At 45.3% G+C, this 14265-nt stretch overlaps 1 long non-coding RNA gene across 2 annotated transcripts in view; it reads right to left on the bottom strand.

Annotated features, from left to right (window-relative positions):
• Positions 1-3003: 3003 nt before the first annotated feature.
• LOC146786125 (uncharacterized) overlaps positions 3004-14265 on the bottom strand; it is an 82312-nt gene continuing 71050 nt past the window's right edge. For both annotated transcript variants that reach the window (XR_014970853.1, XR_014970854.1), the window contains one exon: positions 3004-9773. This is a non-coding gene — a long non-coding RNA (uncharacterized LOC146786125). The remainder of the gene's footprint in view (positions 9774-14265) is intronic.

Here is a 14265-nt window from a genome sequence, read left to right as displayed (position 1 = left end):
TGCACTTACAATGTCTAAGAATTGACTTAGACACTGTAGCCTACAGGGCTCATGCACCTCTACCCTAACCACTGGTATAGTGCACCCAACTAGAAGGGTGGCTTACCTATGCCAGGGCAATGGGTTGCGGGCATGGTGCACAGGGATGTGTGCCATGTTGACTCTTCACTTTGTTCTGCACCAAAACACGCAGTCTGCAATGGCAGTGTGTGGGTGTAAATGTACAGGGCCTCTAAGGGTGGCACAATAAGTGTTGCAGCCTTTGGAGGTTTTCCCTGGCTACAGTGCCCTTGGTTCCTATGGTATCTTTGACAAGGGACTTATATGTGACCAGAGAGTTGCCAATTGGGTTTTGCAACAGTACAGTTTAGGGAAAGAACATGGGCCCTGGGTACCTGGTTGGCAGGAAGTCAGGGCACACTCAGTCAAAGTACATCAACATTAAGCACACAGTGAGGGGCAACCATGCAAAAAGGGGCACTTTCCTATACACACTACCTGGATATACATTGTTGTTGTGTAATACAGCCCTCGCGGTTGGCAGGAGAGACACTGTACAGCTGTGGGGCAGTTGGAATGCTCCCACTATCGAATGCTGGGTGTCCAACCTGGACTGGTGCATGCAGGCTGAGAATTCGGCAGCTGCCCAAGGAAATTAAAAAAGATATTGGAGCCCACGGCAGGACCACAGAGACCTGGACTAATCCCCTTCCCCTCACAAGGGGCAACTGAGAGGGCTGAGTGGTGCTGGAGATGTGGGCATTGGAGAGCACAGTATGCAGAAACTCTAGTCCATTGAGGAAACAAGCAATGGGTTAGAGTACTGGTCGGTACTGGTCTGATAACCTAGCTACGGGTGGGGAGGTGTGGTGATATTTCTACAAGTTAAATTTATTTTTTTAGTTACATTGTTCAAAAAAGGCCTTAAGAAAAAAATACTATAATATATTGTTACATTATTTTCAAAATAGGTTATTACATTTTTTTTTAAAATGAAATAGAAAATATGCACTATCATATACTTTTTAAAATACATTAATTTATATTTATAATAACAATTATTATTATCAATAATTTAATTTAACATTATTACCTATGGGTTTTTTCAAGACCATAAATCCTTTGTATTCTTTGGGAGGGTGTTGCAGTACCAGTGGTTAGCCATGTGTAGTGCTAGACTTACAACTGTTTTTTTATTTCAGTAGTAACTCACACACGGAATTTGTGAAAACCGAACAGTAGTAAACTTACTCAGAAGTGCAAACTTACTCCAAAGTATAAGTTACCTTTCTAACTTTGGCCCTAAATGTCAGACCAGCAAAAACTATTGTGGGGTAGACTTCTTGCCATGTGAAACACCTTTAAAATGTGTAAAATCTGATCAAATCCCCACCCAAGTGCACAACAGTGGAAACACACTCCGAAACATATTTTCGGTCCCATCCCTATCAACAGTGCAACCACAGCAGCCCGGGAGAATGAATGAGAGAGTAAAATGAGGCAATGAATTGTAATTAGAGAAAACCATAACATGAGTAAAGCCATGAACATATGTGGCATGCATGTCAATCGTGCAATAAATAATAATAATAAGGATTTATAGAGCACACGGCTACTCAAAGAGTGTCCCTGCACTAAGCAGACTAAATGACCCATCACAGCAAAGACCAGCCTACTGATACGCTGAGTGAAGCAAGCAAGATTTCAGATTGCGTTTAAAACAGTGGTTATCATTCATAGCCGTAAGGTTGAGGGGAGGGCATTCCAAGACATTGCAGCACGGTAGGAAAAAGGAGTACCTCCCCCTTCTTTTCCTCTTGATTCTTGGAATCCCAGCAAGGGGCATATTTACTAGAAAATGTCGGTATCCTCTCTTTAATCGGCAGCCAGTGAAGCTTTTTTTTTTTTTTGAAAATATTTTTATTGATAATTTTAAACATAAAACAACGTACATTGGCATTGAATACATCAGCATGACAACCATTTGATTGTGCACATAGATTCAAAGAGCACCTTTACAAGAAATTAGCATATTAGTGGTACAATGTATAGCATTTGACTCCCGCTGTATCAGGCAGTGGCATAACAGCTCATAATCTATTTATGGATAGACCATATGATCTCAGTCACTCAGTTCCGATTCTGAGGTCTCACTCGGGGGGTCACATATATTCCCTCTGTATGCATTCCACCCTCCCCATACCTGGGTCCACTTTTTGGGGCAGCCTCTATGGATGTACACTGTTTTTTCAACAATCATTGTGGTGTCCATGTCTCTGCACCATTGGGCGTGGGTAGGGGCCTGCCTAGAACCCCATCTTTGGGCTATGTTGCGCTTTGCCAACAGGCCAGTGAAGCTTTTTAAAGGGATGCTGGATATGTGCCCCTCTGGGGACTTTCATTTTGTACCAGCTGAAGTCTCTTCTGCTGGTGTGCCTGAAAGCCCCAGTAAAGAGAGTTGACATAACCTGAAAGTCGAGCAAACACCAAAATCTTATGAAGCTAGGGAAGTAATGAAATGGGGCTGTTTTGGTTACATTTTTAGGATCTAAAACAGGTCTTTTAAGAGTGGCTTCACTGCACCAGTCTTTAACATGGAGGAAATATAACCAGATTCTAAAGTTTTGCTAAAACTCTGAATGTGAGTATTTTGAATTACAACAATTGTTATTTCATCCAACCACAGGGGCAATCAGGGGACACCTAGGCTCACACTGTATTTAAAATCTTTCAAAAAGATTCCCCCTGTGAGAGGCTGAATTTGATCTAAAGCAGAGGTCAGGTGTGTAATCTGCCGAAATACATCAATAACACTGGGTATGGGAATGCTTTTCTTTAAAAACCTCTGAGTGAATTTTTGAGATTCTATTGTCAAAAAATGAAAATGATACTTGCGTTTCACACAACTCATGAGAAGAGGAAACTACAGATTTGCCTACTGACGAAAGTAGATGCTTCAAGCACCTTTAAAATATAAAAAAAATATTTGGTTGTATTCTGGCATTTGGCTTTACACTTGACGTAATAAGAGATCTTAGATGTGTTGATTTGATTTTGATAATTTTTATAGAAACCTGTATATTAAGTCTTAAGTAAGGTATTATTTGACTAGCGACAAATGTGCTCCTATTCTGATGAATTAAAACAATTTAAAGTTTTAATGGGGCAATGATTAATTAGTGAATGAACCTACAAATCAAAGTTATTAGCTACTTGAGTTTGGCGTGGCAATGTTTCCAGCTTTGAGTCAGTATGTACTTATTTTGTGGTTTATGAGAAATAAGCTGAAAAACTACAAATGGGATTGCCAAATGTTTCTCAATTTTAAATGGATAGTGTGTTTTACTTCAATAACATTGTGTTGAGTTAAAATTTAGATTAATAGGTGACCCACCTTGTGTGTACATTTTTGACTGATCAAATTAAGATTACATGTTTCCTCTAAACTAAGCTCAGAAACGCTGACAGGGCCACTGTTTTGGTAGACACGTGTGGAGTTTTGAAAAACTGTTTAAAACATGTTTAGATGTAACCAAAATATGCGTGCTGTATTTTTTGAAATATCAAATTTGCGTTTCATTGATAGGTGCTTTCTTCTGTCTTTCTTTCTCCAGCCTCAAAGCACAACGTTTGAAGTTCCTTGGGTGATGGAAGTGTTAATGATGTGAAGTTCCTTGTTACTTCTCAAAGAAGAAAGACAAGTGTGTCACTCATATACAAGCGGCCTGTGTGGATTGGAAAATCCTTAGGAACCAGTTTGACTAGAGAGGATTGTTGGGCTCTTTATGGCAAGATTCAGTAAGAAAACACAACTCGAGGCAGGTCTACAAGCCACGCTGACGCACTTTCAAAGCACAGGAATGCGACATATTTACAATGATATGTCGCATTCCTGTGCTCTCCCCTGGGCTGGCACACAAACAGCTGCCAGACACCAGCGCAGGCACCCTTGCACCATGTTGCTAGGAAGCCTGTGTCATGGGGAGATTGTTTTTGTACAGAAAGGGGCACCTTCCTGCACGAAAACAATCACTAAAGGCATTTTCCTCTTTCAATGCGTGCTGTAGAATGCTGCACGCATTGAAAGAGGAAAAAACGAGGAGAAATGAAAACATTTCTCCTCGTTGCGCCTCGCTACGCCACCCCTAGCGTGGCGTAGCATTCTAATGCATTTCCAGGTTTACGATTCCTCGTAAATCTGGAACTGTGTCTGGTTCCACAGCAATACCCATGGAACGCCGCTTTCACGCAAAGTGCTGCCTGTAAAGGGGCCGGATTTGCAAGGACAGGAAAAGTCACACAGGGTGGCTTTTCCTGTCCTTGTAAATATGGGACAGTGAAAGGCGCCGCCGGTGTGTCATGAAAAGTGACGCAAGGGGCTTGTAAATCTGCCCCCTCGACTTTAGTCTGTTCTGTAAGATCCAACAAATCATGTTGGTAAGCAAAGGCTGACCTAATGCTGCAAAGAACAGCATTTAATGTTCGCTAGTTGCTCAAATTTTGTCCCAAAGTTTCTTTGCAAATATTAAAAAGGTTATAGATGCTCTGATACAGATGTCAGCGTTGTAATGGTGTCTGAATCAAGGTTTAATCTGTCAAAATTCAAAGACCTGTACTTTAGTATCAGAGCAAATGAATGGGCAGTCCTTCATAGTGGTAAGAGGAGAGTGCAGGAGTAAAACGTATGGCGTAGAACAAGGACTCCGCCCAACATTGTCCCAACAAGAAGAAGTGTCCCAACTGCAGGAGCGTGACACCGTGGACCGTGCTGCCGGCGGTGAGTTTATGGACGCCCGTTGGGGTGTCTTCGATAAACACACTTTAAACCAATATAGACAGAAATGACATAAAGAAGATAAAAGAAGCCATCTCCTGCCATGGTTACTGAAAAGAGAGATACACACCCCTTCACTGTTGATCCTACAGACACTGGATGGAGACCCCCAGGCTACCATCAAGAACGCCCGGCTCCATTTTTAGTGCAACTGTATAGATGTCCCGCCCAACATCAGGAGGCATCCCTTCATGAGGCTTTGGAGGAAATACAGTTCGAAGATAACCTGACAAGCAAAGAGAAGAAATACTAGAAGAAATAGAATGCATGCCAGAGGAAGGACTTCTGTGTACATACTATTTTGAAAAACTCTTTGAAAAACCTACTAGAGGTATATAATGAAGCTAAACAAAAGGCTGGATTTCCTAATGCAACAGGAGAAGCAATTTTAATTGTGGTAACAAAATCTGTCAGCGATCAAAAGCAATTAAGTTGTTATTGACCCCTCTGTCAATGATTAATATGAATGAAAAAACACTGGATAAAGTATTGGCCAGTAGGGTACTGCAGTTCATAGGTTCCATGGTACGTGAAGATCAGTGCGGTTTTATCCCTGGTCGTAGTACGCTTATGAATCTAATGTATGTTGATCAGATATTCCATGCCATGGAGCAGATAGATGCTGGCGGTGCCCTAATGGCGCTTGATGTTGAAAAACCAATTGACTGCTTGGACCGGGCATGTATGCTATAAGTATCCAAAGAATGGGATTTGAACCGAGGTTTGTGGGCTGGGTCAATTTTCTATATGCTAAGCCAACAGCTAGGGTGAGTCTGGCTCATAGACCAGGCATGGCTGCCCCTCAGCATCTTTAATGTTGGAGCCGCTGGTGATTAGACTGAGAACAGCATTACAGTACAGGGAAATAAGTAAAGGAGACATGATGCACACGGTCTTGATGCATGCTGATGCTACACTGGTATACCTTACAAGACCTCATACTTCTGAATCCATCCTAATACAAACACTAGAGCAGTTTGTCATGTGTCTGGCTTGAAAGTCACCAGAGAGATAACAGGTTTCTTTCTCATGGGCAGGCTGGCACAGTTGGCACTGGAGGAACTTTCAGATGTAGCCTGTGCTGAGAAACAGACACATTTCGATATCTAGGCATGTAGATAGTGCTCACAGCTGATGAATAATATAACAGTAATGTGGGACGGGTGCTTGATGGTCCTACAGCCTCGTGAGATTCTGGAAAGCGCTTCCTCTTTCCGTGATGGGTAGCATTCTGGTGGCCAAGATGGTGTTCCTCCCCCGCTGCCTGCATACACTGCAGAACCCATTGTGTGATATCCCAGGTGCAGCAGTCAAGGATATCGATAGTTTACCGATCTCATCATTATGGGCTGGTAGCAGAAGTAGGGTTAGAGTGGATATTTTGAAAATGGGCACAGAAGATGTAGACCTTCACCTTTCTGATCTAGAGTTATATTATCTGGCAGCACTGCTACAGCATGCTGCTAGATGGTGTGAAAAGGCAGCTGTTTGGAAAAAAGGTTGATACTGAGACATTGGGGAGGAGAACTTGCTGTTACTTTTGATTGGGGGGGCGTGTCCCTAAGTGTTGCCCTCACATTATTCAACAGATGGCTTATGCATGGGAAGCAGAGGTGAACAGAGTGCTGTGGGGTCCCCTTTTCTCCAGATCTTGAGCTATTACAGGGTTGCAGTCGTTCAGAAATATTAGCAAAGATATGACCATGGCACTCTGGAGGTAAGGTGGTCGTCATACTCTAGGAGACCTATATACGAGTGACGTGTTTGCCACCTATACAAAGGCTCAAGATCTATTTAGGGTTTACCGGAGACAGCTCCAACAATATGCAAAATTGACAATTACTGCACAGGGATCTGGATGGAGTTCCCAAGTGCCCCATACGCTGTATCTACGCTGGGTGCATTTCTGGAAATGTAGCAGAGTCGTAGACTAATTATTCACACACTTAGAGCCCTGGAAGGAGATGGACGAAAGATTTTAATGAAACCAAGTCAACTATAGGATGCGGACAATGTGGAACTGCTGGTGAGCACAAAATTTGAAACATCATGTGCCCTGGTTCAGTGTGCATGGCAAGGCCTGGCTCAAAAGGACCCATTTAAATTTCCTCCACCACACTTACATGAAGCCCCTTAAAAATGTATCCTGATAGATCTCCATGTGCCCAAGGTTCAGGGAACGCGAGGTCACGTTTGCACATATGACATGGCTTTGTGCAAAGGTTGCGGACTTCTGCCTTTGAGTGTCCTATGGACTTAAGATAATAACAAATACAGCCATAAATGCAATAGTCACATATTGCATTCTGGGAATCATACCAAAAGCCATAGGAATGAGAAGGCAACATGGATTTGCTCCCCTGGGGTTGACATTGGCTAAAAGGCACATAGCCACCCCCTGCATCCAACTAGAGGGGCCAACGGTAGCATCATGGGTGAAGGACCTATCAGAGTGGTCCCTAGTGGTGAAACTTAGAATGAGGGAAGTTAGAATGGATGATAAAGTAATGGAAGACTTGCTGACGTGGTCCATGACGATGCACAATTTGTCGCCGGCAGGTTTCCAAAGAAGGGTACAGGAGTTGGACCTGGCGGGAGCCCTCTTCCTATCCATCGCTGTCTGAGAAACTGAGCAATGAGGACGCAGACCAGCAGGGCAGCTAGGAACTCAAAGACCAGCAGCATTTCGTCCTCAAAGGTGATCTCGCCCTATCTGGGTATTCCCTTCCCTCCTTCTCTCCTATCCTCTCACTTTCTCTGTTTCCTCCCTGTGTCTCTCTTCGACTACTCTGCTCTCTCTTACTCTGTACCTCTGCTTCCCATCACCCTCTCCCGCCTCTATCTTCTGCAGTCAAGACTCTCCCTCCTTGTGTCTTGCCCCCTCTGTTTCCACCCCTCTTGTTCTCGCAGATATATGACTTTATTTTAAATGCTTCTGCCTCGTCTCTCTCGATTCTTGCTGGACTCTGTTCACTCTGAGAGTGCCTGGGAACTCCCTGCCTTGTTCTGACAGCCAGATTTCTGGATCTGAAAAGGATGAGATGAGAGATACCAATTCAAACCCCCAGGGAGTTTGATGCTTGTGACCGGGACATATCCCTTACAGGGTGTACCAACACGAGGTTATTTATTACATGTGAAAATATATACACAAAGCACTGCAGGACATTGATCCTTAACCCTGTGTCAGGATGTGTCTCCCGGTGTTTGCCTTTTGGCACATACGCGCACTGACTGCTCCTCTTTGTACTGAACTTTATAGACTCAGCTGAGCCTGAAGACCTTTGACCAGCCCGGATGAGTGCAGCCTGTGAACGTTGGTCACTCTACTATCAACTCACCAAAATGCCAAGGGAAGCAGAAGTGGCATCACACGCCATTTGACGTTTACTTTTACTCACACACATGCTTACACAGTGCTTTAACCTCTTCTGTGCCCATGACGAGATAGTCTCGTCATGGAGCACGGTCGCTCTGTGCCCATGACAAGACTATCTCGTCATAAAACCCGCCCACTAATGAAACGCCCGGCACAGGAGGGGGAAAGGGCGTGGCACAGAAGGGGCTAAGTGGGATGGAAAAGGTGCGGGTCTCATAAGGGGTGGGGCCATGAAATGTTACTAGTGCTTTAAATTTTAAGGGTCTGTTTTGCAGTTCCTAACAATCCCTACCATAGTGCTAAAAAGATGAAGATATACAGTTCAGATAAAACAGTAGCATTTGTATACTCCTATAAGGTGTGCCCTACGTAATTTGCCTAAATGTACCTAGCCTAGATAAGTAGGTGTAGCATGTATATGTTTATAGGTAAATATTTGTATAGCCAAAAATCCTCTAGGGAAAAACCAACCCCCTCACCTGATGGTAGAGAATGAAGGACCCCATCTCTGCTCCGAGGATGACACCCCGTAAGGGATGTCAGACCGCTGCGTGTCGAAGATTCAGCATGCAGGACCCCATGTCAGCATGGAAGGAATCCTCCTCTAATTTGCAGGGGGGAATAAGGGTCTTGTATACTAGAGTGGTCACTCCTGGGTTTCGTCTAGAATCGTTACGTTTTGAAAACAATCTTAAATGTTTTCTAAAACAATGCAATCATGCACAGCGGGCTGTTGGCCAAGGATGAAAAAAGTGGTGACCCATATACAGAATAATTTTGCATTGCCTGAGGGCATGTTTATGTACGTCAGGTACAGCTATTATGATAGAATACTAAGAGCCTGGTGTCGAAGAGACAGGAGCAAGCTACTAGGTAAAATGGTCACCTGTTTCAGAACCGTTGTCGTGTGGATGGGACAAGGCATGTAAAGAGTCGTCTACATGATAGGACTACCCTAAAGGACATGACAGGGCGTGGTCATGGAACATAACTACGGCTCTTTTAAGGGGCATGGCCTCTGTGAAGGAGGGCGTGGTAGGATGGAGCGGACTAGAATCCTTTGCTGCTCAAATTGATAAACTATTCTTACACATAATCATTAGCAATAATATTTTTACATTTATGCAGAAACATTTTCTGAGCCATTAGAAAAAGTATGTCTGAAAAGGATTTTTTTAGGGATAATGCTGACATTTTATGAGATAGTTACTACAAGCTGCCTATTTTTACACTCTGGATGCAAAAACCTAGCAGATATTGTTTGTGTTACTTTTATCTTTGAATATGACATTTTCTATCTATAGTGAAGGAAAGCTTCAATTCTATTAAAGTTGTGGCGGCGAGGATTAAGCTTGTCTCTTACATTTTATTTCCGCTCAGAACCCTTAACAACACATTTATTATAGAAGACTACATATCCCATGTGTCTTTGTAATGATAAGAAAACAACCATAGAGACAGTACCATATAAACAACATCAGCGAACAGCACTTCCTATTTCTTTGGGTGAAACACGCATCATCCTGCTTTCCTATCAATACTCTTGTTTCTGATCCGACCCTGTAGAAAACAAAGGATAATCAGCTTCAATTCTAAGTCACATAACATATGTCATCATCCAAAAACATCAGAGAAAACAATACGTGTTAATTCTCTTCCTGAGCACGGACTGACAGCCCTGCAGTTTATTTCCTTGTAGGCACTCGTTGCCATTTCGTGAGGTGCCTGGCTCCCTATTGCAGGCGCCATCTTAAAGGAAGCAAGACTTCATTTTATTGATTTTATATTTGAATCTTTCACACTTTTATTTTAATTACTATGTGTTATCAGTATACAGTGCTCACAGAGGACCCAAGGAGGGCTATTTAAATCACAGCTCAGCGCGTCCACTCTGCTGGCGCCCCAATGGCAAGCCCCCCATCTGCAGCCGGATCGCGCCTCGCGCCAGGATGCCGGCACGAATCACCAGCGACAAACTTCACCATGTAGCATACACTGGTAAGGAGCTGCTTGTGCTCAATGGGTCTCACAATCATTCACAGCATGTATGTGCGCGCTTCAACATTGCGGACCTTCCCAGGAGGGCAAATGGCCATTGCGGTAATTGCGGTCTCACGCTGCCTTTATTGGATTTCCCTACTTTAGGTCCTGTTACCGACACTCATCATAATATTATCATTGTTTCCAGTCCTAAGGGGGTTGAGACAGCCCGACTTCGTGTTGCTCTTATCAACGCGTGTTCCCTTCCGAAACACAAAAACTTAATAGCCGAATTGATAGATAACCAGCAACTGGACTTCCTATTTATCACAGAAACAAGGGCCAGTCCTTCTGTGGGCCCCCTGATTTTTGCACAGCAACCCCTGCTGGCTTTTCAGTGAATAGACATGATAGACCCAAGAAAAGAGGTGCTGGGCTTGCACTGATACACTACGACATGTTTCTAGTGATGGGTGAAATCGCTCCTTCCTCAGTATGTGAATCATTTTTATTTAATATAGCACTCTCAAAGAAACAATCATTTAAAGGCAAGCTCCTCTATTGTCCTCCTGCACCTAGGGGAGTTTTTTGGGACAATCTTGGGTTCCTCTTAGAGGCCACTGCCTGTGAAAGCAGTTTCACCTTATTAGGTGATATTAATTTCCACTTAGATCTTATTTCTGATAAGAATACAGTAACTCTTCTGGAGATAGTAGGATCATTAGGGCTCACACAAAAAATCAAAACAGACACTCATTTATCTGGACACACCCTAGATGGTTTGTTTACCAGTAATGAACTGACCACTTTAAAGGAGGTTCTTCCTCTTGCTTGGTCTGACCATCACGCCATATTATTTGAGATAAATGTGTTGGAACTACCTTCCTATATCAGGCCATGTCTTCCCAAGCAGCTTCAGTCCTGGAAACACATTATTAGTTCTATCCTCAAACAACAGCTATTTAACACCCAACCCAAGCCTTTACCTGACACAGAGCAGGCCTCCCACAGCTACACAGATTGGCTTCAAGCCGCCTTCTCTAGATTAGTCCCATATAAGAGAGTCTCTAAAAACAGGAGAACTGCATCTGCCCCATGGTTTACGAAGCTCTTTGGTTTGTAAAACAGCAATGTAGGAGACAAGAAAGACGCTGGTGGTTGCACTACGATTCCAAAGAGAAAACATGCTATAAGCAGGCTTTGGCTGAATATAAACATCTCCTAATGAAGGAAAAAAGTGATTATTTTACACAGAAAAAAGAATCCGCACAGGATTCCACTAAACAACTGTTTCAGGTGGTGTCTAAACTTGCGTCACCACTAGATAATCATTCTAACATTGCCACACAAGCTTTCTGCGACTCTCTTGCCCAGTGTTTTCAGGCAAAAGTAAACAAAATTTACCCTCAGTTTGAAGCTTCCTCCTCTGCTGGGACTCTATATTCTTCGGGCAAGGAGCAGCCCGAAACCTGCACTTTCACGGAATTCTCTCCAGTCACTAAGGAACAAATAGCCACTATGGTGAGCAAGGCTAAGTCTGGGTCACTGTTTGACCAACGCCCCCCGTCGGTCATCAAACTTATCCCGGACCTAATAGGCGCAAATTTGGCAGCCATCTTTAATACTATGTTTATTTCAGGAGTCTTTCTGACTCAGTGGAAGAAGGCCTCCATTCTTCCGTTGCTGAAGAAACCAAACTTAGACTCAACAGATCCCGATAATTACTGAACTATCTTGCATCTCCCTCCACCTTCTAAACTCATTGAAAAAGTGATGAATAGTCAGCTCACACAGTATAGTCAAGATAACCAGTTGTTGGATGAAACACAATTTGGTTTCAGATCCGGCCATAGCACCGAGACAGCGCTGATCAAAACCACCGAGGAGATAAGGGTCGCACTCGTCAGAGGTGGAGCGGCTGCACTTATTCTTCTCGATCTATCAGCTGCTTTTGATACGGTTGACCACGGGACGTTGATCAACCATATCACCACCTTAAGCATCAAGATGAGGGCTAAATCCCTGCTGATATCTTTCCTGACTGATCGAGCACAATCATTAACTCTGGGCAATTTCGAATCAGCCACTTTCTCTCTTCTCTGTGGGGTTCCACAGGGTTCATCTATCAGTCCCACACTGTTCAATATTTTTGTTACAGAGATGGCTCTTTTAGTCAAATCCTTTGACCTGGCATTAACCTCCTATGTTGATGATACCCTGTTGGAAACGGGTAGCGTGGTGCAGAGCGGGCGGGCCAAACTCCGGAGGAAATGTGCAAAGCATCCACGCAGTACACACATGCGACGCACCAGGCACACTACAAAAAGAGACACTACACCAGTTTAGGTAGAAATAACTCTTGTATTGTCAAAACCACTAGGTGTCAGGTAATCTCTACACTGCGCCAACTGGCGCTGGGTCAAATTTACAGGGGGGAATTATATACAGGGCAGGGCCAATCGGGCCGCTGCCAAAACCATTGCGAAGCACAGGTAGAATAAATGTACGTGACAGGAATTAAGGTAACATCCATCCACATGAATCCTGCAATAAAATACCTCAGGGCATGATGTTAGACATTAGGCCGGAACACCTGTAACGGAAACCTCACAGCATCACAATGTACATGACCGGCCTGGGTATCCCCTGAGGCAGGAAATTAGGTTAGGCAGAGCATCAATACATCAAACTGGCATCTAGACATAACCATTAACATAGCACTTAAGCACATGACATTCAAAGATAGCGCTGCGCCTTTCACGGCGATAGCGCGTTAAAACAAGGCCTTAGCGCGCAGGGCATGGCAACTAAACATAGCGCTGCACGGGGCAATTGAATCGCACTTTAAATCAGGCATTTACCCTAGCGCTGCACCTATCATAACATTAGGCCAGCAATCACAGCTCTACCCCGGCACTTCAAGTATGGTAAGGCAATAGCGCTCAGCACATGGCACATAAACATAGCGCTTCCCACAGAGCATGTTAATACAGCGCTGCACATAGCTTTACACCCGGATTCACCAGCAGGTTGAACTCCCCCAATGAAAGCCTGTGGGGGGGGGGCAACATCATCCCAACCGGCGACCCTTAGGCCTACGACAGGACCACCCGCCTATTCAGACCCAAGGACGTTGCAGCTGCCCACTGTCCTGCGGGGCAGCTGAGGAAGGTAAGTTAGTCCAGTCCGGGGGCAAAAAGCAGCACTAGTCAGAGCCCAGCCCCACTCACCACTCCTTGGGGGCTGGGCAGGTGTGTCCGTGGGGGAGCCTGCCCTCCAGGGGCTTTCACGGAATTCTGGGGGTCCGATGCAGCTGCCCGCTGTCAAGTGGGGCAGCTGAGGAACACTTGAACTCGGGCGGTGGAGCACTCGCGGATACAGGCGGTCCCGGGGGGAAAGGCGAGCAGCGATCCTATGCCCCGATGCCTCCCCCAACACGCGCGGACCAAGGCTCCACTCACCGGCACTCTTGAAGGACTTCCCCCGGGCCCCCTCCTGGGACCCGGGACTTCGACGCAGCACTCGGGGCTCTCCTCCGGTTCCGGAGGGCCCCCACCACGGAGCGAAGTCTCCGTCGACCTCCGGACTGCTTCTCGGCTTCCTGCCGTCCGGCAGCCAATCCGTGCGCGGCTGTCGCGGGGGCGCGGCCGATGACGCGGCCGGGGCTCCTGTTGCCGGGCAATGCCTCGAAGCGTTCTTGAGGCCCGCGCGGCCTTGATTCCAGCCGCGTCAGCCCTTCCCTCGCTCCGGGGGCCGCGGCGGTGATTTTAGTCAGTTTTGAAGTGCGGGGTAGGCTCCCGCCTTCAGCCGAAGACGCTGGCGGGGTAGGCACCCGCGTTGGGCATCAGAGCCGCGGGGTAGGCTCCCGCTGGCACAAACACCAACACCACGTGGCGGCACACACACGGGGTGGGCTCCCGATGTGGTGATTAAACCTTCAAAGGTTGCACACACGCGGGGTAGGCTCCCGAAGTAAGGAATAAGCGCCGAGGCAGTGGGCACTCGCGCTGACAGCGATATCTCGCGGGGTGGGCTCCCACTGGCGTCGCTTTACCAATAATATGGCGACATC

This window comes from Triturus cristatus, chromosome 11 (genome assembly GCF_964204655.1).
Source record: "Triturus cristatus chromosome 11, aTriCri1.1, whole genome shotgun sequence".
Lineage (NCBI taxonomy): Eukaryota > Metazoa > Chordata > Amphibia > Caudata > Salamandridae > Triturus > Triturus cristatus.
This window is presented reverse-complemented; position numbering and strand designations above follow the sequence as displayed.